The sequence below is a fragment of the Chaetodon auriga genome, chromosome 1 (genome assembly GCF_051107435.1).
Source record: "Chaetodon auriga isolate fChaAug3 chromosome 1, fChaAug3.hap1, whole genome shotgun sequence".
NCBI lineage: Eukaryota > Metazoa > Chordata > Actinopteri > Chaetodontiformes > Chaetodontidae > Chaetodon > Chaetodon auriga.
The window spans coordinates 11,900,494-11,924,170 of record NC_135074.1 but is presented as its reverse complement, the minus strand read 5'-3'; the positions used below and the strand labels follow the sequence as shown (position 1 = coordinate 11,924,170).

The 23,677-nt window shown below is 41.3% G+C and overlaps 1 protein-coding gene across 2 annotated transcripts in view; it reads left to right on the top strand.

The window, feature by feature from the left end:
* Positions 1-23,677, top strand: part of insyn1 (inhibitory synaptic factor 1) — a 48,100-nt gene that overhangs the window by 11,367 nt on the left and 13,056 nt on the right. The window lies entirely within an intron of this gene.

Genomic DNA, 23,677 nt, shown 5'->3' with positions numbered 1-23,677 from the left:
CACAACCCAGCATCTGTATGCTCTGGCCTTAAAAAACTTCAAAGCTTTTTTTTAAACGTGTTTTTAGGAATGTCAAGTTGTTGCACACAGTGCGTCCATCTTGACATACAGTATAATGTCAAGCAGGTGCTCACAGATAACTTACACATGGTTTTGTAGTGCTGTGAGTATTTAATATTTAGGATCATTTATGATGTATCTGGTAGTTGTTCTGAGGTGAGGAAAGTTGCTTGAGGTTTGGCCTGTTAATGTTAGGCGGGAATGAAAGGGCGGGAAAAACAGCAGCATTTTGTATGTGAAAGGTTGTTATTTCCGTACATTTCTTTCTTTCTTTGTAGTTAGGCACATTAAATGTCTGTCATTCATTATGAGTTTTGTGTTAATATTATGAGGAGGGAGGAAAAGACATTGGAACCTTTCAGTTTTGTTTGGACATATTTTAGAAAACATTTCATGGGATTGTGATCAATGAAGCTTTGCCTCCTCTTATTCACAGTCTTATAGACCACATTTGTGTCGAGTTCAAATCTTATTAGCTCAAAACTCAAAGATCCAGTGATTCTATAAGGAAGTTGTCAGAGTTATACATTCGCATAGCCTCTAGTCATTCATTACTAAGCACATTTCCCCAAGCACAATTTCCTTGTGGATGGAAAATCAACACACACACATGCAAATGCTAACAAACACACACACACACACACACACACACACACACACACACACACACACACACACACACACAGAGAGGACAAAATAAGGACAGACCGCCATGGAAAACTCATTTTTTAAGGTCTATAAATTTTGGCACAACATCTGCTAGGTTGTCCTGTCTTCACTTAGACTTGTTTTATTGATTGAGTTGGAGTCCAGACAGCAAAACCACAAATTAGAAATCTTCTCGACATTGCAAAAGTGATCTCAGCTGCATTGTTACTAAAGTGATGTTACTATCATGTTGAAGATTTGAAGATTTTGGAAATATTGAAATGAAATAGTTACAACTTGGATACTTCCCATCTTGCTTTGGCCCCTGAAAACCACTGTGCCCATCACACAGTGCTAAACAAGGAAAATTCTGTGGATAAATCAGTAGGAACCAAAACCCCTGACATTATTCAACAAAACTGCCACTCGTTTCACTAAGGAATAATGTGATGATCTTGTCAGTCATTATAGTCATTATACATTGTTTGCACAAATGAGAGCAGCTCAGGTGTTCTTTACACAGTCACATATAACCAATTCATGTCAGTTAATTTGCAAATGAGCTGTGTTTACTGACAACTAGTGCGAAGTGTAAAGTCTTCCTGAGTCCATATAGTAATATCCTTTATACAATCCTGTGTTCACAAAGTGGTGAGCCTCGCTACATCCTTGCTTGTGAACGACTGAGCCTTTCCAGGATGCGCCTTTCATACCCAATCATGGTACTATCAGCTGTTACAATCAACCTGTTTACCTGTGGAATGTTCCAAACAGGTGTTTTTGGAGCAATCCACAACTTTCTTAGTCTTTAGGTGCTCCTGTCCCAACTTTGAAGCATGTTGCTGTATGAAATTCAGAATAAGTGTATATTTGCAAAAATCAACGACGTTGATGAGTTAAAGCATCAAAAGTATCATCTTTGTACTGTTTTGAGTTGCGCATAATGTCAAAAAAGGATTAGCAAGTTATCAGATTCTGTTTTATTTATGTTTTACACAGCATCCCAACTTGGCACTGTGGTGTTTTCCAAATGTTAGCCAGCTAGCTGACTGTTCTTGAAAAATTATTTTCTACAAATAAATCTGGTGCTACTAAGCTGCTTTGCACTCTGCAGCGCTCCCATAAAGTTCATTAATAAAATAGTTTCAGATTTTTGTCTAATGTTAGAAGGGGTTTGCTGAAACTTGGAATTGGCATAGCTTGTTGGGGGCAATGCACAGCTGGGAGTAAGCAGTGCCTAGACCATGACTTCAGAGGACACAGTCTCAGAGTATTTGCACATATGTTGGTCTGTTGGAGATGAAGCTTAACCTTATTTGTGTTTATTTGTGGCTTTGACCTGAAATTTTCAATTTGAGTTCAATTTTCAAAGTACTGTAAACAATATACACAACTACAAGTTCTGGCAAATAATGCAGGGATTAGCTGACTTTGCATTAATTTCTCTGATTGCGAGATTGCACACTCCTGGAGGGAATAATAAGCTTATAGCAAGGTAATGCACCTTGTCATGTGAGCAACAAGACTCTAGAAATGCCAAAACATTAGATTCTCTTACCGGGATTTGTTTCTAATCCACCTAATTAATGCCAACTAGACCGAGATCCATTTAACATTTAAATGTCATTAATTTCTTCACTTTGAGAGCAGCTTGTCTGTCCCAAGAAGTCGTGCTTAATCTACATTGTGGACTTGAGCAGGACCTGTCTTTTTGAATGAATCAGTTATTTTTGTTGTCACTTATTATGAAACTGAACATTTGAATTTCACAGACTGGTACAGTTGACAACAATGCTACCGACCTTAAGTGATGTACAGTTGTTGATATGCATATTGAAACCCTGCAGTGACGTGGCCACCTGCATACTGCAGAGCTAGTGCTGGAGAGTGAGATATTTATCTTCGAGAGAACAGCGAATCCTTTCAAGACTCACCATAGACAGCTGTACTAAACCCATGAATCACAAGATTTTCACATGGAAAATGAGCCAAGAAAAACAAAGTCACACACAGAGCTGGATCAAGGCACAACACCTGTTCACTCAGGAAGCCTCGTTGCATGCTGGGAGTTGGGTGCATGCTTGGGGAATAAGAAAGTGTGACCAGTGATGAGGTAGGTGTCTACATTTCAGTGGTTTGCTTTGGTATCGTTTTCTTTAAAGTGCATGATTTGGTATTGGCTAGGTGGCTAGTTGCTGGCTTGGAAATTGGACTGATGGTGTTAGATTTCACTGGGGATGATATCCAAGGGGAAGCCGTGGATCCAACATGGAGCGAGGTTTGTGCCAGCAAGTGTTGGTGGAGCAGGTGTTCAGGCTGCAGGTGAATAAGCTGGCTGTGACAGTGAATTCAGCTTCAGATGTGTTTCTGAACAAAGAATGCTTTTTGCTCATCTTATAAGTGACCTTTATCGAACATGTTTCACCGCAGTCACTGTGATTCTCTGTAAAGGGCAGCTGCTTTACAATCTCTGAGTTTAACATGTAAAATGACAAAATGTAACCCTGTTGAGTGTCTTCAAAACCAGCTCTGTGGGTTTCTGGGGTCTCTCTCTTCCTCTCATTGCCTCACACTGACAGCTCGCACTCTGCCAGTGGCGCGGCATGGATGGCTGCCACCACTGTCTTTGTCAATAGCATGACAACGCACCATCTAATACAGGGCAGGGCAAGATGAAAGAGGCACAGCAGAGAGGACAGGCTAATTATTCAGACACACAGCTAAGAGCAGACGAGGACAGGACATGTCAACAAACTGTTTGGGTGATTAATATTTTTTGTCATCTGTGCAGTCACCTGTGCAGTTGGCAGTTTATGGCCAAGACGATGAAGCCCAAGATTTCTGACTTTTATGCAAAGTAGATGATACAGCAAGGTCTGTGAGGGTGAAAAATATAATTAGGCTTTTTGGTCTGCTGTTATTCTCAGGAATATTAACTGGTGATGGGACTGCAGGTTGATGCTGCGGCGGACCGTGTGCTGCAGGTTCTGATTAGAGAGAAAAATCCAAATTATGATTATGCAGAAAGCACATTGGGAAAAAATGAATTTACTGATGAATTTACTGACGAACATGCATTAGCAAATTCCCAAGGTTAATAACCTTCTGGACTGTCTGCTTTGATTCTGACATTGTGCCGTGTCAACCACTTCTTTATTATAGTTTCTAATATTTCATGATTTGTGTTTCATGGGTTCCCAATAACTTTACTGATGAGATACAGATATATATATATATACACACACACACATACACACACACACACACACTCATATACATTGGGTAGGGTCCTCATGATCCTAATTCATTTCAATGTAAATCTATACAATGTATATCTGTACATTAGTGCAGATAATATGTAGACGCAGTGATTTGTGGCTACTTCTTGTTTTGCTCCAGTCAACATAATCGTCAATGATCACAGGTGGGAGGTCTGTGGGAAGGTGTTTCTGTCGTCAGATGGTTGCATGATTATAAAAACAACGATCCTATCAAGGGTCTCAAAATGCAAATAGCTTAAGGATTAACATCAGCCTCTTTAGCTAGTTTTATAACCATCTATTTTATGAACATGCAGCTGTTCGACAACAGGGCATAAATATATGTCAAAGATAAACACCAGTGTCATGTGACACGATATATCACATAATCGTCTTATAGTGGGCTTTTTAACAAAAGCACTGGGAGAAATAGATCCTCTGATTTATGGGTTTTTAATTTGAAAAATGTTACTATTGTTAAAATTGCATGCAGTGTCGTCACTAGATGTAAAATGGATGTATTGTAGAACATACACAATTTTTTTCATGCAGTTTTAAGCATGGGAATAAATAAGAGAAGCAAGGCCCTTACACCTTTGTATCTCAATGCAATACAATAAGAACTGAAACGATTAGCTGATAAATCAGTCAGCAACTACTTTAATTACTGGCTAGAACAAAAAAGCGAATGCCAATCTCAAATGTGAGAGCTTGTAGTTTCCCTTGTCTTATATTGTAGTAAATTGAATATCTGTGGAGTTTTAACTGCTGTGAGGACAAAAAAAGATATCTGACGACATTATCTTGAGCTTTAGAAAACTGTGTTGGCTATTTGTTTTTTATTGTTTTCAGATGTTGTAAATGGAGCAATCCGCAGATGAAACCGTAATAAATACAATGGCTAGTTGCAGGCCTAAATACAGATCAGCATTTTACCGTGCACTTTCTTTGATTTTAGGCCCTCTCAGAAAAACTCTTCACTATGTGGCAAGGGCTTATGTTTTCTGATGTGTAGGTTGTCCTAGAGTCAACAGAAAAAAGAGGTAATAAAAAAGGGTAATACTAAGCAATAATTCAGCGTCTAACTGTACAATAATTACAAGTCTACAGAAGTTGACTGCATGCTTTATTGTTTCAATTCAAAGATAAGGATCCACACAAAAAGCCACTTTAATGACATATCCAATTGATTTCAGCGGTGGTCACCTTGACCGTGGCCACTGAAGCGTGCATCTCTGAGGTCATGCTCTCTATGATTGACTGAAATTAACATGGTTTGATTTACTGACTTAATGTAAGGAGTTCTTCCATCACTCTCTCCCACACGACGCAATATATTCAATAGAGCTGCAGAGCGACATGGTTGATCGTTAAGGTTGGTCATTTTCTGAGTAAATCCATTACGCAAGGCATGCTCCTGTTTGTCCACACTGACTCACGTGTACAGCCACAAGTATTGCACATGCATACAGTACATTTACTTCAACACAAGAAAATCCATATGTGCATACCATCTGTGGTAAGGAATGTATGATGTAGCTGAAGAGTCTGACAAGTAAAGCCGCTCCACTGTCCTCAATTCAACTATGACTCACTCACTTTTGTGGCTTCCAGTGAATGAGCACACATTATTCTGTGGAAATGAAATGGTTGATCTAGATGCGAAGACTGTTTTTTTTTTTTTTTTTTTTTGCTTTGTTTTTCGTTGTTTGTTTTTTCCGGACAGGATAAGATTAGTTATCATAACTTACACTGCTGCTGTGCTGGCAAATGAGGATGAACAAATTTTACACCCTCTTACATGTCCATTCTGCTGTCCTTGTATGCTTTGACAATGTCTTCATGTAAAAGAGTACACATGTGGTTTCGATGGTCAATGAATACAGCGTGATGATCAATACAGTGTGTGGACCAGTGTGCAGAAAAAAGTGTTGCAATTTGTGTGTGACCAAGGACTTCAGGTGACTGCAGTGACCCTCACAGAGCCACATTTTCTGGTACTACCACATAAATCATAGAGCCCAGTCTGCAGCTTGAGGTTTATTACCAATTCTGTGTGCATCTGTGACTTGCCAAAAGGCAAACTATGTGACTAATTGACCTAATGTTTAGAGCCTGTCCTTGTTTGGCTTTGGAGCCATTGACATGGATTAGAAGATGGAGGGCAGGAGAGCTGAAGCGGAGTTGGAGCTGCAACAATGACCTCCAGAGTAGCTTTCAAGGTCATAGCTGGAATTATAACTCCTAGAATCAGCTGTTCATGTTGGCAAAGAGGGCAGCTTGATGGAGTGGTTTGCCCACAGTCAGGACTTTCAGAGTCAGGTAAGGGTGAAGGCACTCAGGTCATCCGTTGTTGGGTTTGAGTGGAGAAACTTTTGTCAGCACAAAACAAATAGGACAAGAGCATCCGATGTCCATCGCACTCTGTAAAGGTGTCTGTGTCCGTAGGGAAAATATTTAAAGATCAAGAATCAAGAGATGACGTGGAGAAGGACGAAGAGATGGATGCAGGGTGAGACAGAGGGGGAGAGAAGGAGCTAGGAAGAGACAGAGAAAAAAGAAGCCAGCCAGACAGCCAGACAGACAGACAGACAGAGAGAGAGAGAGAGAGAGAGAGAGAGAGAGAGAGAGGGCTTATCTCTTGGCTGACAGACAACAGTTCTTTTTCAGAGCTGAAGCTGTGTGTGTGTGTGTGTGTGTGTGTGTGTGTGTGTGTGTGTGTGTGTGTGTGTGTGGTGGGGGGGGTTCCTCTTCGAGGTGCGTGAGAAAGGCAGTCATCAGTTCATCCTATAATTCTATGGCTGGGCGTCAGTCGAAGATGCACGACAATAAAAACTGGGTATAGCTATTTAACACCTGTCATTCCTGCATCTGTGCTGGGAGCTGAGCCGAATGGCTGTTAGCCACTGCATATCTGAAAGAGTTCACAAAGGAGCATGAAAGATTTCTCTTTATCCATCTGTGCTTGTGCATTTTTTTTTTTTTAGAACTGACTTATTTATAACTGATGCCAAAATGAATGAAGACGAAGATGAAGAAGCGTCAGATCCATCTGACGTCACTATTGCTTTGCAGAGTCATTTGTAGCAACCAAAAATAGCTTTGGTCTACATTTAGTCAATGACATCTGCTATGACCTAAATGGAGGAGATATTAAGTGGGCTGCAAGTAGCTAAATTTGTGGTAGCACACACACTCTTTAACAGATCTGTGTTTTCAGTACAGCCTTATGTCTAAATTATGAGGAAAGAAAAAAAAATCAAGGGCACTGCCTACATGTAAAAAACTAAAAATGCCTTTAAAGCCACAAAACACAAACTGCGTCTTGCTTCCTTATGTTGATGTACTGCAATTTCACTTGATACAGAATATGAGGGCAGAACATAATGTGGGGCAGCATTATTCAGACATGTAGTCTAATGTGATATCGGTTCGGAAGAGGAAAAGATTTTTATTTGACGGAGAGCTAAAGGTGCAGCATGCAATGAAGACACAGTTTTCCATTAAGTACAAGAACTAAATTAGTATTCAAATTGGATTTTGATTTTAAACCACAAGAGAATCTTTTTAAAAGAGCACTTTTGGGGGCATTTATTGCAATGTAAATGTTTTTACATGGAAAATTAGCATACAAAATGAAAAAATATTTCTTAATCCCACTGGGACTTAAAGGCATTTTACAAGGAATTGCAAGAAGTGCTGAATTCAAATCACCACATATATACTTGTGTGTGTGTGTGTTTATATATATATGTACATACACACACACACACACACACACACATATATATATACCCGCACACACATATCTCTCTCTCTATACACACACACACACACACACACACGCACGCAACACACACACATTGTTTCAATCCATTTTTTCTAGTCAGTATTTAGTGTCTAAACATCCACTAATATCCACAAGATGTCTCAATAACTATTCGTCACAGATAATTCTATAAGTTCTTATTAATTCATACTGTGTTTGAATGTAACAAAAATCCGAAGCCCATGTCATCAACAAAAGGGTTGCACCACTACCAAAGATCTAAACACTGGAACATACTTTCATTCTCAAATTGACTGAAAAGGTCTTTCAATACAAGGCTCAGCATTAGACAAACAACTAACAACTAAACATAAATTTCTTGTTTAAAAGTCGCCTACAGTTTCAGTTATTGTCACTGAATGATCTTTAAGAATAAACAAGATCTTTGTTTGTTTGCTGTTTTTTCACATTTCCAAGCCAAACTCATGTAACTGCACCTCATATTTATGTGGTCAAAAATATGGATTAGTACTTTAAACACAACACAACAGGAACACACAGCTTAGCAGCATGTACACTCATAGAGAATTATATGTTGTGAGACAATAAAATTCCCCATTCAATTAAGGGAACTGTTGGCACACCTGTGAGCGATACGATGAGCAATATTTCCGCACATTTTCAATGCAAATGAAAAAATAATTTCCCTACTTATCATCCCACTTTGCTCAGATCAATGTATCCTCTCTTTCTGCTTGTGAACACGTCCCACAGTGCTTTGTATCCATGGCTAAGTTGCCATTATGATGCCCCACTTTGATTCTGCCAAAAAGAGGATCTCATCCTTGCAGAGCTTCATTTCCTTTTAGTCAACGCTGTTCCTACGGATTGTTTTAGAACTTCAAAGTGTTGATTAGAAACTTAATAACTAAAGATAAAGGATTTTGACATTGCGCGCTACTTTTTTGTCACTGAAGTCCAAAAAGCAGTGTGCTCATGAGCCAAACTGTGTCTCTGGAGGATAGAAATTTTTCTTTATGCTCTACTTTGACCAATGCAGGAGACAGCGTGCTTTGCACATAACATAGCTGTGAATGTAAATCTCACATGAAGCACTCCAGCTCCACTAACTGACGCCTGCAGCAAAAAGCCCAAAAAATCTGTTGCTTTGACATGCTCATGTGAAGGCTCCACCACACTCCTGCACCAGTGTACTCTGGGAATTTGCAGTAGAACGCCCTCTCCTCTCCTTGACCAGATGCAGCCCATCCAGACACCTAGAGGAGGGTGACATCATTACCTCTCCCTCAGTCTAATTGCATGGACATTACATTGGCAGTTGGGGGACTGTTTCGAAGCCAGATTCTGCAGGAGAGTTAGCAGGGGCTTGATGCTCTGAAATTCATTCTGACAGTCCCTGCCTGATTGACAGACTGATAAAGGTTGACTGTGGCCTCTATTCACCGCAGGTAGACAGGCCGTTTGCCCTGCCTCCACGGGGCTCCAGGGAGGTTGGCTTTGGGCTGGGAAGTGGAATACAGCTCAGGAAACATTTAGTGTTGGATTTGAATTTGGCTGTAACTGTTGGTGGTCAGGCAATTAGATATACACAGTGCAAAACACAGTCTCATGCTGTTCTCAACCCACTCCCGCCTGCCTGCCTGCCTCAGCACTATACATATGTATGAGAGTAAGCTCAGGAAGAAAGAAGGAGTAGCAAACCGCCCTTAAGCCATGACTGTTTTCATTTTTGAATACAGGTTGTCGTAATGGGTTATAATGCAGAGCTGGTGTTTCCTGTCACTGACATGCTTTGCCTCTTGCTTAATCAGTATATGTTAAATTAATAGTGTTTTTACATGGTGGCGACAGCTGTAGCCGGAGGCTTTATGTTTGCAGGTTGTCCATATGCTGTCCATACATCCCATTCTCCTGTATACATTGTCACAGGAATACCTTGAGGGAATTTGCTCAAATTTGGCACAAATGTTCACCTGGACTCAAGGATGATGAAGTGATTTGTTTTTAGAGGTCAAAGGTCAAGGTCACTGTGACCTAACCTCTGTCCCATTTTCATTAATGCCTGGTTCAGACTACACACATCTATCCCGATTTTGAGACAATTTTGTCATGGCTGAACAATTACCAGCTGCGGGGCCAATTGTGAAAGACAGTCATTGTGTCTGTACTTGTGTAGCGTGACATGCTAAACATGCTAATGATAACCATGGCGAGGAGGAGGGGGGGGGATGCTGAGGTTGCTGTCAGGTGGGACAACGTTAGAGAGGAAAAGTCTGTTGAGCTGTGGCAACAATACCCCAGCCTATTTTACATTTCCTCGAAGGAGCACCATGACCAAGCCAAAATATACAAATGTTGGCGAGAAATAGTTGAAGCACTTCATCCGCCAGGCGAGTTGCTGGCTGTGCGGTCAGAACATTATCCCCGGTCCTTACTGCGGGAATATGCTTATCATTACTAACTCCAGATCAAACATTAAAGTAGCCTGTTTGATGCGGCCAACACAGCCAAGCCTGCTTCTTGTAGAATAAAGAACAATGGAAATAAAATAACTATATGTGAAACTTTTGTACTGGTTATAATTGTTATCCGGATGCTACCCAGTAGATGTATAAATAATGACTGAATGGGCAGAAGTTCACAACGCCTCTTGCATTTTTTTTTACTGATATACCATCATCAAGGACAATAAAATCGTGCATACTGATCCAGGCATAAAGTGATATCTCAGGAATAACTCGAGTGAATTTCATTACATCTAGCACAAGCATCCATGTGGACTCAGGGATGAACTGATTACATTTTGGTGGTCAAAGGTCAAAGTCACCCTGACCACACAACACATTTTTGGCCATTATGCAAGAATTCATTTGCTAATTACGACAAAATTTCACACAAATGTCTCATAGGATGAAATGATAAAGTAAAGACGTTTTATATCTAAACGGTCAAAGGTCAATTCACTATGACGTCATAATGTTCTGCAAAAACTCTTTTTGGGCCATTATTCAACACCATAACTCAGGAACAGAGGGGGAGACAGTGACCATATTTCACATTTGGTCTGATAGTGAATTGGTGACATTAATCTTGGGTGTCTTTGTATTGCAGTTTTATTGACACAATAGCTTTATTGTTTGTACAAACTTATGGCAGCAAAGTCACCTGATACACACTGTTTACCACCATAGTTGCAGTCTAAGTAATGAATTTTAAACCTGTTTTTTATGCACGTAAACATCGAAAAATGGGGAACCAAAGATCAATAAATGCTACTTTCACTTGACAAATATGTTGGGGTTTTTTTTTGTTGCTTTTTTATCAGCGAGTTGAGTGGAGGCAGAAGATGCACTATTGATTTCTAATCCTTGGACACCAGTGAATATCCTTGGGGAATAACAAACTTTGTTGCGTGAACTTTGGTTAACATCTAGCATATCAAAACAGTCATATCAGGGGTTTTGCACGCCAAGATCTTGTGCAACCAAGCCTTACATCCTTGAACAAACAAATAATTAAATAAATAATGTTCGGGCGCTGAATGCCAACAGTTTTGCATTATAATGAGGTGTGCAGAGGTAAATCTGCATACCGCCATTTTATCTTAGAATGACTGGCTTCAAATGCCCTGGATACTAAAACCTCTGATCCATGAAGATTCATAAACTGTACTCATGCACTTCTCTCGATATGCATGTCCTTTATCTTGGACTGACAAATAAAAAAAGCAGCAGATAATTTCAGGCTGATCATCTTTTTTTTTTATTTTTAAAGGGGAGAGGAAAGAAAGAGAAAACAAACAATTGAAGGTTGCCTCGGGTATCATCTCTCTGAGGGGCATTGAGCCATTAAAGGCAAAAACAAGCATCAAGGAAGGAAGTAAAAAAGGAGCGCTCTGGCACCGCTAACAACATCGTCACTGAGCCCATCCACCCACTTCTTACCCTCTTTTCACACCACATTGTCAAAATAACTGTCAAAGTGTTTCATGCCTCAGAACTGCTGGATAAAATGTCGGATTTTGTGGGAGGTGCTGTGTGCTTACAATATTGAGGACAATAAAGAAAGAAACAATCTGGCATAACAGTTCCATTTAGAAATATAATGTATCTGATGAACGGTGCACCACAGCAAGCTTTAGCAACACTTACCAGCGAGACTCCATTTTGAAGCAGTGGAGAATTTCTCTGATGACAAACCCGTTCTAAACTTCTGCGACAGCCAGTGGCTGTATTTTCCATCCATTTTATACTTTATTGGATTTCCTTCCTTCATCTGCTATTGCTGTATTTAGTGTTGATGATTTCCAATGAGAGACGAAAAATAGACCATCGGACTCTCTTAATTCACCGCACACACTCTGCCCCTGTCATTTAATTGATAGATGCACGCTCTTCCTTTTTCACTCTCTCTCGCTCCCCACAAAGCTATCCATTTATTGCCACTTTCATTACTCAGAGCAGAACGGTGAGTTTTTGAGATCAGTGCTGGGTATCTGGTGGCTAATGAATTGGGTGGAATGCAGTGAATGCAGGAGCATCTGCCTTCACTATCTGAAGACACTTAGTGACATGTTCAGAGTGACAACAAAGAGATGAGGAACTAAAAGCTACTACCGCCTGACTCATTACAAAGCAGACACACAAATCTCTTTTCTCTTGCATTTACCCTGACTTATTTCTTCAGCTGTGACCAAATGTTAATCATATAGCTACAGATGGAAGCACCTTAATGCCAACTCTGCATGTGAGAGCTCTTGAGATACATGTTTGTTTCCATGTTTATTCATACCACTGATTCAAGTGCCTCCTTAATGCCATGCAACTGAAGAGAGGAAGAATTACTGATGTGCCATCTCTGAGCTGGATCCCAGCAATACAGTAGCAGGGCTGTGCTGGTGTTCGGTGTGGGCCCAAAGCATCCTGCAAGCAGCACTGAGGCATGTCATTAGAAGCACCCAATCAAGCCCACACGCCGGACTGTTGCTCAAGTTGCAAAATTGTGGCCAGAGGCAAAAAAACCCCACAAACATTGGTCCTCCAGCAGGTGTAAGGAGCAGTTCGGGTCTGCTCTGCTCTGTTCTCTCAGAGTCGGAGGGGTGAGTCCAGTTCCTTATTTCTTATTGGTTAAATTTAGACCAGTGTCCTGCGCTGCAGATAGAATACTAATCAGGCCAGCGCCAAGCCAAAGACAGAGCTGCAAGAGACTCCACTCCTGTATTCCTCCTCCATTTCCACTGCATTAAAGCTTTCAGTACTGAAGTAACCCTCGCCCTAAGTTTAACTGTGGCCCAGAGATATATTGACTACTTCTCACGCAATTATGAGCAGCATTTGAAACACCCAAGGCATTTTAGTGACACATTAAAGTCACTTAATGGGACACTGATTTTCACCACTGGACTATCCAAATAAAGTGCGACCCATTATATGAATATTTCATATGCATTTTGATGGGATCTATCTGAGACTCTGCAAACATTACCTATTATTCATTGCCCTGCTCACTGATGTCTTTCCATTTTGCATTAGAGAGTGGATGCTTTCTTGCCCAATCAGTCATTTGTTTGACTACATCAATTATTGAGTAGGGACAGTATATTCACATACATCATTGAAGACTTTGAGTTGTAGATGGAAAAATCAGCATTTTGTGTTTGTCTCAATCGATCATATTTCAGAATATAGGCTGTTTTTAGATTTAATATGTACAAATATAGCTGATGTAGACACACTTTTTACATTATACAAGAGACTTTAGTTGCCATCTGATGGCTCTTATATTGTCAATCAAATGCAGCATGTTCAAATCTCTGATTTTTCGACACATGGATAATTCATGCTCCCTTAAGTGCTTGCATGGAAGGCTTTCCTGGCTACTTATGTCCAGTAGACTTTTACTGCTCATTTTTGACCAACATTTCTGTTTAACATGGATAACACAGCTCTACTCCAAAGATTACAGGAAAAGCTAAGAGTAACATTTGTGGCTGACCGAGCACACCAACCCCCATCTTGCTCCATCTCCTCTTTTTTTTTCCGCTCTGGAAATGAGAGCAGATGCCAAGTGATACCACTAAGCAGAGCAGCACTGAAATAAGAAATAGCTGTAACCGGGACACACTGGGTGAATATTTAGAGCAATGTACATATTTTAGCACACTATTTCATGTCATTCCAGGTCAGAGCAGATCTCGCCTGTGCCTCCACTGATTTAACTCCAGGTTTGAGGGCATGTGTATGTAAAAGTAATGTAGGGTGGAGCCAAGTAAGCACTGTTGGCAATATGTATTGTTGGAAGATGGGTCATGGGTTATCAAAGGGCATGGTCTCTGGTTTCTGCTGTCTCTTTCTCTCTGTCTCTGTCTTTCTTTTTATCATGCTCTCTTAGTCCTTGAACTCCCTGAGTCAATAGAGACACTCCACTCTGGGGTCCAAAGTCAGGGGGCCAGGGACATGGTACCCACGTGTCAGCACTACATTTGCTCCGGCCTTGGAGAGAGAAAGTAGGGTTAGGAAGGTTAGAATAAGGGCGAGACGAGAGAGCTGAAGACGGAGAAGGAGGGGAGATTCAGGGTGCTTCATCATCTCCAGTGACAACTGCACACAGAGGGAAGCAAAGTACATGTCCACTTACAATCTGCAACCTTATCCAGCAGGCTGCCAGCTAGCGGTCACCTCACAGACGTCTGGCCAAGCCCATCTATTAACCCAGAACAGCTGGCCACTTTCCAGCCTGAACGACTGCGCTTTTAATTGTGCTTGTGTTCTGGGGAGATCGGGGGGTTTGTTACGATTACATTTACATTTTGATCATTACCAAAGAGTCTCGCCTCACAGGATCACTGCTCAAGAGACAAAGTGTGACGACATTCCAGAGACACAACACCTGCCACCATTAAAATGTAATAATTTCTGGGGGGAAAAAGACTAAACATAAAATTATGTTTTGTTGTGTCTTTTTACTTCAATACTTCAACTTGACCCCTCCCAAACACACACACACACACACACACCTCAAATGCTGATTCCTGTCGATGCTGCAGAATGCGCCAGCATCTACATAATACAACAAAACTAATTTCCCTGTCTCCTGCTGTTCTTGAGTCCTGAGAAGATGAAAATATTCATTGTTGTTGTCCTGAACACAGCATAATCATCGAGGATTTATGCTTCTTGCTTGTATCGAATTAATTGTGCATGGAGTGAGGAGGGTCGAGAGAATATCTCATAGCAATGGATTTCACCATGTCATCACACCATTGCACAAAGTAAAACTAGTTTTCTTTTTGCTTCTTTTTCACGTCAGCAAAGTCCACACAGCTGTTGCCTCCAGTAGAATACAGAATGCAGGGCACAGTGTGGCATTACATAGTGGCTTATTTCTGAGCTTGTCAGCATGGTTTGGATGGTATGGGCATGCTATGCACAGCAATTACACTGACAAAGTTATGCAAGCCAACACATGATTAAAATGCTGCCTTAAGATTATCTGATGGCTTGGAGGTCTGTTGTTGGTGCAGTGGTTACTTACAGTTTAGCCATGAGATGAAACTTGTCAGGAATTATTAGAGGTCTACCCTTTTTCTTAATGGAGAGGGAAAACTACAAAACTACAAAAACTACAAAACATACTACAAAACAGATTTGCAGTTAAACACGACAGAAAAACGTTGACACGACACCTGTTACGTTACCGAACGTTATGGCTCTGGGGTGTGATTTATCATGACGGCCACTGAGTGATCCTGAGGTGAACAAGTTGTGGTTTTCCTATCTTCCTCAATACCAACTCATTTATTTTTGAGCATCCACAATTTAAAGAAACTGCATCATAAGGTACTTCCACACTGGATTCAACATGCAGCTGTGGTGCAGACCACTAGAAAAAATCCTATGAAGCACTTTTCATCATCTTTGTGAATTAGTATTATGAGAGTTGTTATTATCACCATCTTCCCACGAATTAAATGTATTTCTTTGAGTTGTACTCATTTATTGTCACGTAGATAGAACTTACTATATGTCCTGATTGAATGACTTGGGGTCAGTGTGATGGAGCCAGTGGTTATTCAATGCATATCTCAAGCATGATTACTAAACATGATGATGAACAAAGTCCATAAGTTTGAACATATAAGGCCAATAACTAATTGCTTTGGGATGATAACACCTTTGTAACCTTAACTGAAGGGATTAGAAGGTTTCGTAAGCATGTGTGACTTCACATTGGAGCAGTTCTGTATCAATTTCTATTGTTGGCCAGGATTAGAGCTACCTTCAAGGAGCTGCAGATTGTGTACATTTTCCAAAAGTATTTGATGAAAAAGGGTATATAAGGTATTATTTGTCATTGCTTCCCTCTTCTAGATCAGTGAAAGAACTGTAGGAACAAGATCCCAACTGAAAACTGACAAAGCAAGCGAGTGATAAGGAACGGCCCTGAGAGAGCAGATGCTCTAGATTTTTCTCAACCATAAAATCACCGCCCTCCAGAACGACACATATAGAGAATTTTCCATGTCATCCACAGGATGACTGCCAGTGTCTTCAAAACGGTTAGAAATATATCCACTATATGATGCAGCAATGCTACAGTTAAGGTCTGGTTAGACACACAAATAGCTTGGTTTGGGTTAAAAAAAATTACTGTCTCATTAAGGTTGAGGAGACGTTCCTGGTAAAAGTTAAGCAGTCAAGGTTAAAAGAAAGCCATGTTGCCTTGCTACGGGAAAAACAAACATTTTTTGATCTATTCATCCACCCCTACCTCATCACTTTGTGGACTTTGTCACTCTATAATTAAGTCACCTGACTTTATTTGCTCCCAACAAACAGGAGTCAACCTAAGCATATGTTGTTTTGGGTTATTTCTTTGACATCAGCATTTTCTCCATCTTTCTCTCAGGCTTACCAGAAAAGCAATGTTCAGATGTGCTGTCCATCTTTGAAACTGTCAGGACATTCTATGATCACCTCATAAACTTGCACTACATTGAGCTAAGACTGTACGCAGGTAATGACATTTGTTACATGTGAAAGTCATGATAAGACAAAGTAAAGTCAGTGCCACAACAGCAGCCCACAATAAGAAGAAGAATGACCAAGTCATCATAAAGGATTGCATAGTGTATAAATAAAAAAAACTGGAAATAGAAGACTGTGCCACATTCATAAGCCCAAAAAAAAGGGAGGGGTTGACAGTAAACCCAGTAAATCCATTTGGTTTTTCAGACATGGAAGGAGAACGGAACTGACAATAGCTTGAGGGGCCAGTGCTCCATGGAGTGAATACCAGAGCGGAGGAGAGGAAAAATAAATAAAGAATGTGTCACCTAGTGGGAGGAGGCACTGAGGCAGGATCTGTCAGAACTCTGCTGCTGTCTGCAGATTAGATCTGGGGCTATTTAAAGAGGGAGAGCACGCCAAAGCCCCAAACGCCAGTGTCCACACTGCACCCGCCGCCACTCTGACATCATTGGCAGCCATCACCTTGTGACAAAAAAACATGACGCATAAATGATGGCTACAAAGGGGCGTGGGGAGGGGGGCATTTTCCTGTGACCAACCTGATCACGTTTCACGTACTCTCTCTCTCTGTAGACTCACCACATAAAAGCCAAGGTCACATGAGAGGAAATTTGCCTGATAATGTCAGAGATGTAGTCAGAGCTGTGGTATACATTTCTAAGGGTTATTGTTGGCCTATAAATATAAGTTTATAACCCTGAGGTTATATGTACGAGCTGCCATCAGAAGAATCACGGCTTCCCAACAGGATCAAGCGAGCATGAGCCAGCCTGGCAGTCAGACTGATTTGGCGTGTGCTGTATATGTAACTGTTGCGTGTGTATGACGGTGTGTTTTATTTCAGAGGGAAAAAACAGCCAGTGACTGATGCATGTGTTTGCGTGGGTGTATGAGTATCTGCCAGAAGATATGAGATTGGCTGTGTGCACGGGAGTGTGTGTGCGTATACTGTAGTACTGTGGGTGCCTGTTGTGGGCGCGTGTTCTTGCGTGAGTGCATGTTGTTTGTGCGTATTTTCTGTCCTCTGCCAGTAGATTGATTAGATAGGATGCTGTTGGCGAGGCCCTGCTGTGTGTTTGGTCACATCACTCTGACTGTCTCTGATGTTTCTCTTCTCAAATAAAGCAACATGAGCCCAGTCGTGTTTGCCTCCCAAACATGAGCCAGGGATGATGAAGCTATGTGCACCACCAAACCGCAAGGCCTCATTTACCCCATGATACCCTTTCCCTTCCCCACTCTCTCTCGCTCTTGCACTCCTGTCTTGCTCTCTTCCTCCAGGCTGCAGTAGACTGACTCTCTGCTACAGACTGAGTCATTCTAAGCCAGTCAGTTATCTCTCCATCCAGCCCTCAGATTTCACCACTCCTTTTGTTGTCATCAATCAAAGCACGGCTGCCAGAGAGAGAGGGAAAAACCGTGAAAGGTGTCAAAACAGTGGCCAACTGAGGACTTGCACTTGTAGGTTGGCACCACATTTACGCATGGACACAGAATCCATGGATTATTAATGCAGCCCCTTTTCAAATGTTTCCAGGAACCTTGTAGAATGGTGTGTGAAAAGCTAAGAGCTTGCATCAGAACTTGCCTTGGCGAACACCGGTTATTGCATCATGCAGACTTGCAAACAGGCACAACAGTAGGTTTGGGGGAGGCGATTTGCTGGCAGGCTGAGCGTATAGGGGACAGGGTCACGGAGAAACCCAGGTGAAAACAAAGAAGTGAGGGAGGCTCAGTCGCAGAGATGCTCACAAATGTCCCCCCACAGATGGCTCGAAGAAGCGTCCATACTGTACCTCTACCTGCTAATTACATGCTGCGCCTGACTTCACACTTTTTCCTCCCTACCAATGCCAACTTTATTGAAAAGATGAATATGCTTTACATGGAACAATACATCTCCATTCTTCACTCCTTCCAATTTGTGTCAACAGCACAGTACAATGGGCCCACTGTTTATGGATTGGCAATTTAAATTGTGAAAGCAAGAGATGAAGTGAGAGGAGAAAAGGATAGAAAATTGCCTCTCCTGTCCTTCACCTTCACTGTACATTTCTTATTTGTCTGTGGTAATTGGCCTTTTTAATGTTCCTGGAGAATGCAGGTAGAGCACCCCGCTGTGTTATGTGTTTTTTATATGTTTTGTTTTGTTTTTTTCCTAACAATACAGCAGAGGAGAATGTGGCCAACAGGAGAAAGTCTGTTGGATGACACGTTACAATAGGCTACATTCCTGGTTGGCTACCGTGGATTTCCCATTTACATCTACTATATGTGAGCTTGACAATCCAAATTCATTCTGGAGACTTATTTTTCCATCACTGGGCAAACACTTTACAATTGCCTTTAGTTAAAGCAAATGAACCTAATTAAGCATGATAGTTTTTTTGGATTATGCATATTGAAGATGGAGACAGTTATCTGCTGGTATGCCTTCCTCTGGACAACCAAAACCCTTTCCCCTACAGTGGGGACAAGAACTATAAAAAATGAGTCCAGAAAGTAGTAGAAAAATATTAATAGTGCACTAAAATACTGCCCTAGTTAAACAGAATTTTTTCTCTCACTTTGTTGAGATTTGTTTACCAGGCTCCTCTTGCCGGAAGGGCTTGTGTGAGTGAGGTAGCGCTTCTCCACACACCACCATGTTTCCCTGCCAACTCTGCAACCTATAATTATCAAGACATACACACACACACTCACGCATGCACACACACACACAGACACATTAAAACCGAAATCAAGAGAATTGTTGGGAGGAAAATATGTTGTGTTATTGCTCAGAGAGGAACATACGTGTATTCTCTGCAGATTTCAGGCAAGTAATCAATATGTTTTTGAGCTTATGAGTATTATTTCAATATGTAATTAAAGGAGCTGATCCATGCACATTGACTATTTGTCCTCGCTATGAGATGGCTGATGAAATCCATCCAAAAAAAAGAAAGAGAAAGAACGAGACTGTGGCAGCTTCTTAATGGGGAACTGTGCCAGCATATCTGGATTTTGATGACTAATTTCACATTCAAAGTCTGTATATTACATTGTGAAAGTTCATTCTTGCTCAGAAGGGATAAAACCTTGGATCGAGCGTAAATGGAAAGAGGATATGTTAAATGCACAAATAAGTAAGGGAGTGCTTGAAACATCTATTGGTGAGGCAGTATTTTGTAGTCCTTGCTTGCTTAAATTTAATTATACGTGACATTTTAGCATTGCAGTCAAAGTAGTGCGTTGCTGTGAGGGTTCTTATAGCATTCAAAATATAGCCACTGTGGACCTTATCAAAATGCAGCAAATGCCTGACTAGCTTGCCAGTGCACGTTCTGTTAGGGCTCTCAATATCATTCCCTCACTGGGGAATGCTTGTTCAATAACATAATACCAATGATTAGAATTCAGCCTACTCCGCTCAGAGATGAGACACTAATTGCTTTATTGATAACTCTGATAGCCCACTGGTGGTGGATGGCTGACATCCCACATCATAACAAATTCTGCTTGTATCAACCTGGAATACACAAAGATTAAATCACGCCCAGTGCCCTCACCATCTGCCCCCACCAGTCACCGCAGTAACTTTTTACCTCACACTTAGGTGCTTCATTCTTTTTCACAGCTCATCTCACTACTTACTCTCAGTACAGCCAAGCTAAAAATAGGCAACGGGTTCAGATAATGACAAAGAAGGTCATTGCCGGCCTTGCTATCTCCGCAAGGTCTGGCAAGGAGCCGGCCGATTGTTCATTTCTATTGTTAGGGATGCAGACTGTTAGGAAGATCCACACATTACAGGGAGATGTGTTGACATCTGTCACCCTGATGATTGATTGCCTGAAGGAGATTCTTCAGTTTGCTACATGTTGGTTGCTGTTTTACAAGATGCAATGTGTGGGTGGGTGGACAGAATAGCGTCTATAAATAGAGAGACCGGTGATGGTGAGGGAGTGATGGAGGCAGGTATGTGTGGCGGCCAGATGGTGCCTTGTGGGGAATGTCTCCCAGTGATTTTGTTTGCAAATAGGTCTCTGTAAAGTCGCCGGCTCCTCTCCTCCAACTTGCCTGCTGTTATAGGCAGAGCTTTAGGAACTGCCATATCTGATAAAGGTGCTGCAGACTCAAAGATGTCCTGCCGTTTGCCGGAGAGAGAGTGAAAGTGACACACTGTGACAGGTTTTGTCACTCTCTGAGGCGACCGCCCTACAGATTGTCACAGATAGAAATGGCAGAACCCTGGAAGCAATGACAAATTGTTTTGAGAAAAAGAAGTAGGAGAGCGAGTCATGTCAATATCTGTGGCCTACTTCAGCAAGGAGGGGAGCGTGGCATCACTCAGGATCTTTGTTTTCACTTCCCGCAGTCTTATGTTTAAGTGTCATGACCTTTCGCGAATGGGGTTCTGGGTGCAGATAGAAATATATACATTTGAGTGAGATTGTTTGTAATATACTGTGTAAATTATCAAACAAAATGAACTTTCCACCAACCTGCACAATTTAACACCTAAATGCACCCTAAAGTACGTTACATAGACTGTAATTACTGTAATTGGATTGGATAAAATTTTCAGCTAATTTGAAAGTGAGAGTTTATGACAGAATTGTCAAAAACAACACACTTTGATGTTGTCTGATTTCATGTAAGTGATAAACTGAAGCTGTTGTTGCCAAATGGCCACATTAAAGAATTAATCTTCCCTCCCTGTGCTTCTATAACCTTTAATGTTTTCACCTCGACTTGGTAGAGCATGGTTACAGTGCATATGTATGTGCACTAGGGATGCCAAATAAAAGTGAACGATCTGAGTCATCAGCTGAGGAGAAATCGCGTCGACTCGCATTTTGTCAGTTAAATCACTGCACTTTCTTTTTAGCTGCTTCACTGTGCACCGAGCAATGCAGGAGCAACAGCGTGGCAGGCTGTAAACTTTACAAACCGCGTCTCCTGTCTCAAAATGACATTGCCACAAAACTAACTGCGGTGGAAGTACTGAAGGGTAATGGAAACAAAGGGCAGCGTGACGCCGAACAGACGCTCTCAGCTCCACTGCGGACTGTAACTGAAGTCGGCTAAACTACTTTTGAGCCACACGCTGGTACAACCTCCTCTACTGCCATCCAGCGTGACTGAGCGTTCAGCTGACAGCTGTCAGCAGGACAGTAGGAGAGATGCCCCGTTGTGCACGAGGGTTTTATAACTGAACTATGACCAGGACCTTACACTTATACTTTCCCAGAGTGGCAATCTGATGTTTTCACATCACAGATGATGAACAAGGGCATCAACACGTGGGTCTTAGAGGTAAAACTCATACATACAGGATACGGGAGCTTAGTGTGGGGTGGCTACTTTGCAGGTGCAGTAAACTGATACTGACTCGGTAGGGGAGTCGGGTTGATGAATCAGATTGAAGTGTTGATTCTGAATCGACTCCCCAACATCATGATTTGGGGACAGCCGTAAAGTGCACATGAACATTTTCTTTATGTCATCAAGAGAGCGATCCTTGATCTGCTCCACTGAGTGAGTGCAAGTACGACATTGTGAACACAGTAACAGAAGCCAGGATGATTTCACGGAGATATGGGCACATTTTCTGGTTCATAACTGCTAGCACCACACCAGATAAAGCTCATGTGGGTGTAAAAGCTCAAACAAACATTTTACGAGTACACAAATTCAATCTCCAATTATTTTTTAATAGAGCAGCTCCAGGTTTTTATCCCTTGAAGTCTTCATTACTTACAGTTCTCCTGTTCTCCCATTTGTAACTCAGGAATAACAAGATCACAGGATTGATGATTTCTTATTGTTTTTAAGGATCTCAAATTTACTGTGAAAGTTTGTATTTACTGAATAAAGTGTGTCTTCATGAGGCAAGATCAGTTTTTGCTGCGGCTGTTGGAACTCTTATAAAGTTGAGTGTAACTGCAGAAGTCAATAATGCCTTGGGATAATGCATCACTGTAAATGGGACCCTATCATAGCATATCAGTAACCGTAAAATAGGCTGCTTATTTTAAACAGCTCACTCCTCCAGACAGTGACTCACAGTCACAGGCCTGAGGGCAAAAAAGCTTTGTTGATGAGAGGTCAGAGGATACTGTTCAAGCTAACAGTGGCCACAAGTATGTGTTTAGTGCAGCGACAGTGTGATAAGAGACTTCTACAGATACAGGTACCAAGAATGGCTGGCTGGTCTGTGACAGAGCCCATACAGATCTGTATAAATGCTAAATATCCATCCAGAAAAAATGTTGACAATCACACTTCGGAAGTGCGGATGAACTGAAACAGTAGTAAACCGTGCTGGGTTCCACCTCTGGTACCCCACTGCAGGATTAGGCCTCTCTGGGCTTTTGATGACCACATCATTAAATAGTGGAATTACAGAATCTCAGGGTTTATTGTGACCCTGAGAAAACAGGTCAGTGTCACCGTCAGTAAAGAAAGGATGTGATGCACTAATATGAATGTTTTCCTTGGAACAAACTGTATTGGTTGCCTTACTAACAGCTGAGAATTGTATAAATGTCAGTGTATTATGCAACCTTGTTGCTGACCAGATGCATCTCTTCATGGCCACACTCTTTCAGCAGGATAATGCACCATAAGTGTGTCATTTCCACATCGATATCTAGTGGCTATACATACATTTCTACCATCACCACCATAAGCAGCAAACAGGAGGTTAAAATAAAAACAAATTGTATATATATATATATATATATATATATATTGGGTTTTTTTTCCTTTGAGCCCCAGTGTTTTCATTTCAGCATGGCACATCGGGCTATATTTGGTGGGTAATGATATATGGGTTCACACAATAAAAGAAAATGGGAGCGCACTTCCATTAAGATAAGCGCTGCAGGCCAAGGAAACCTAGA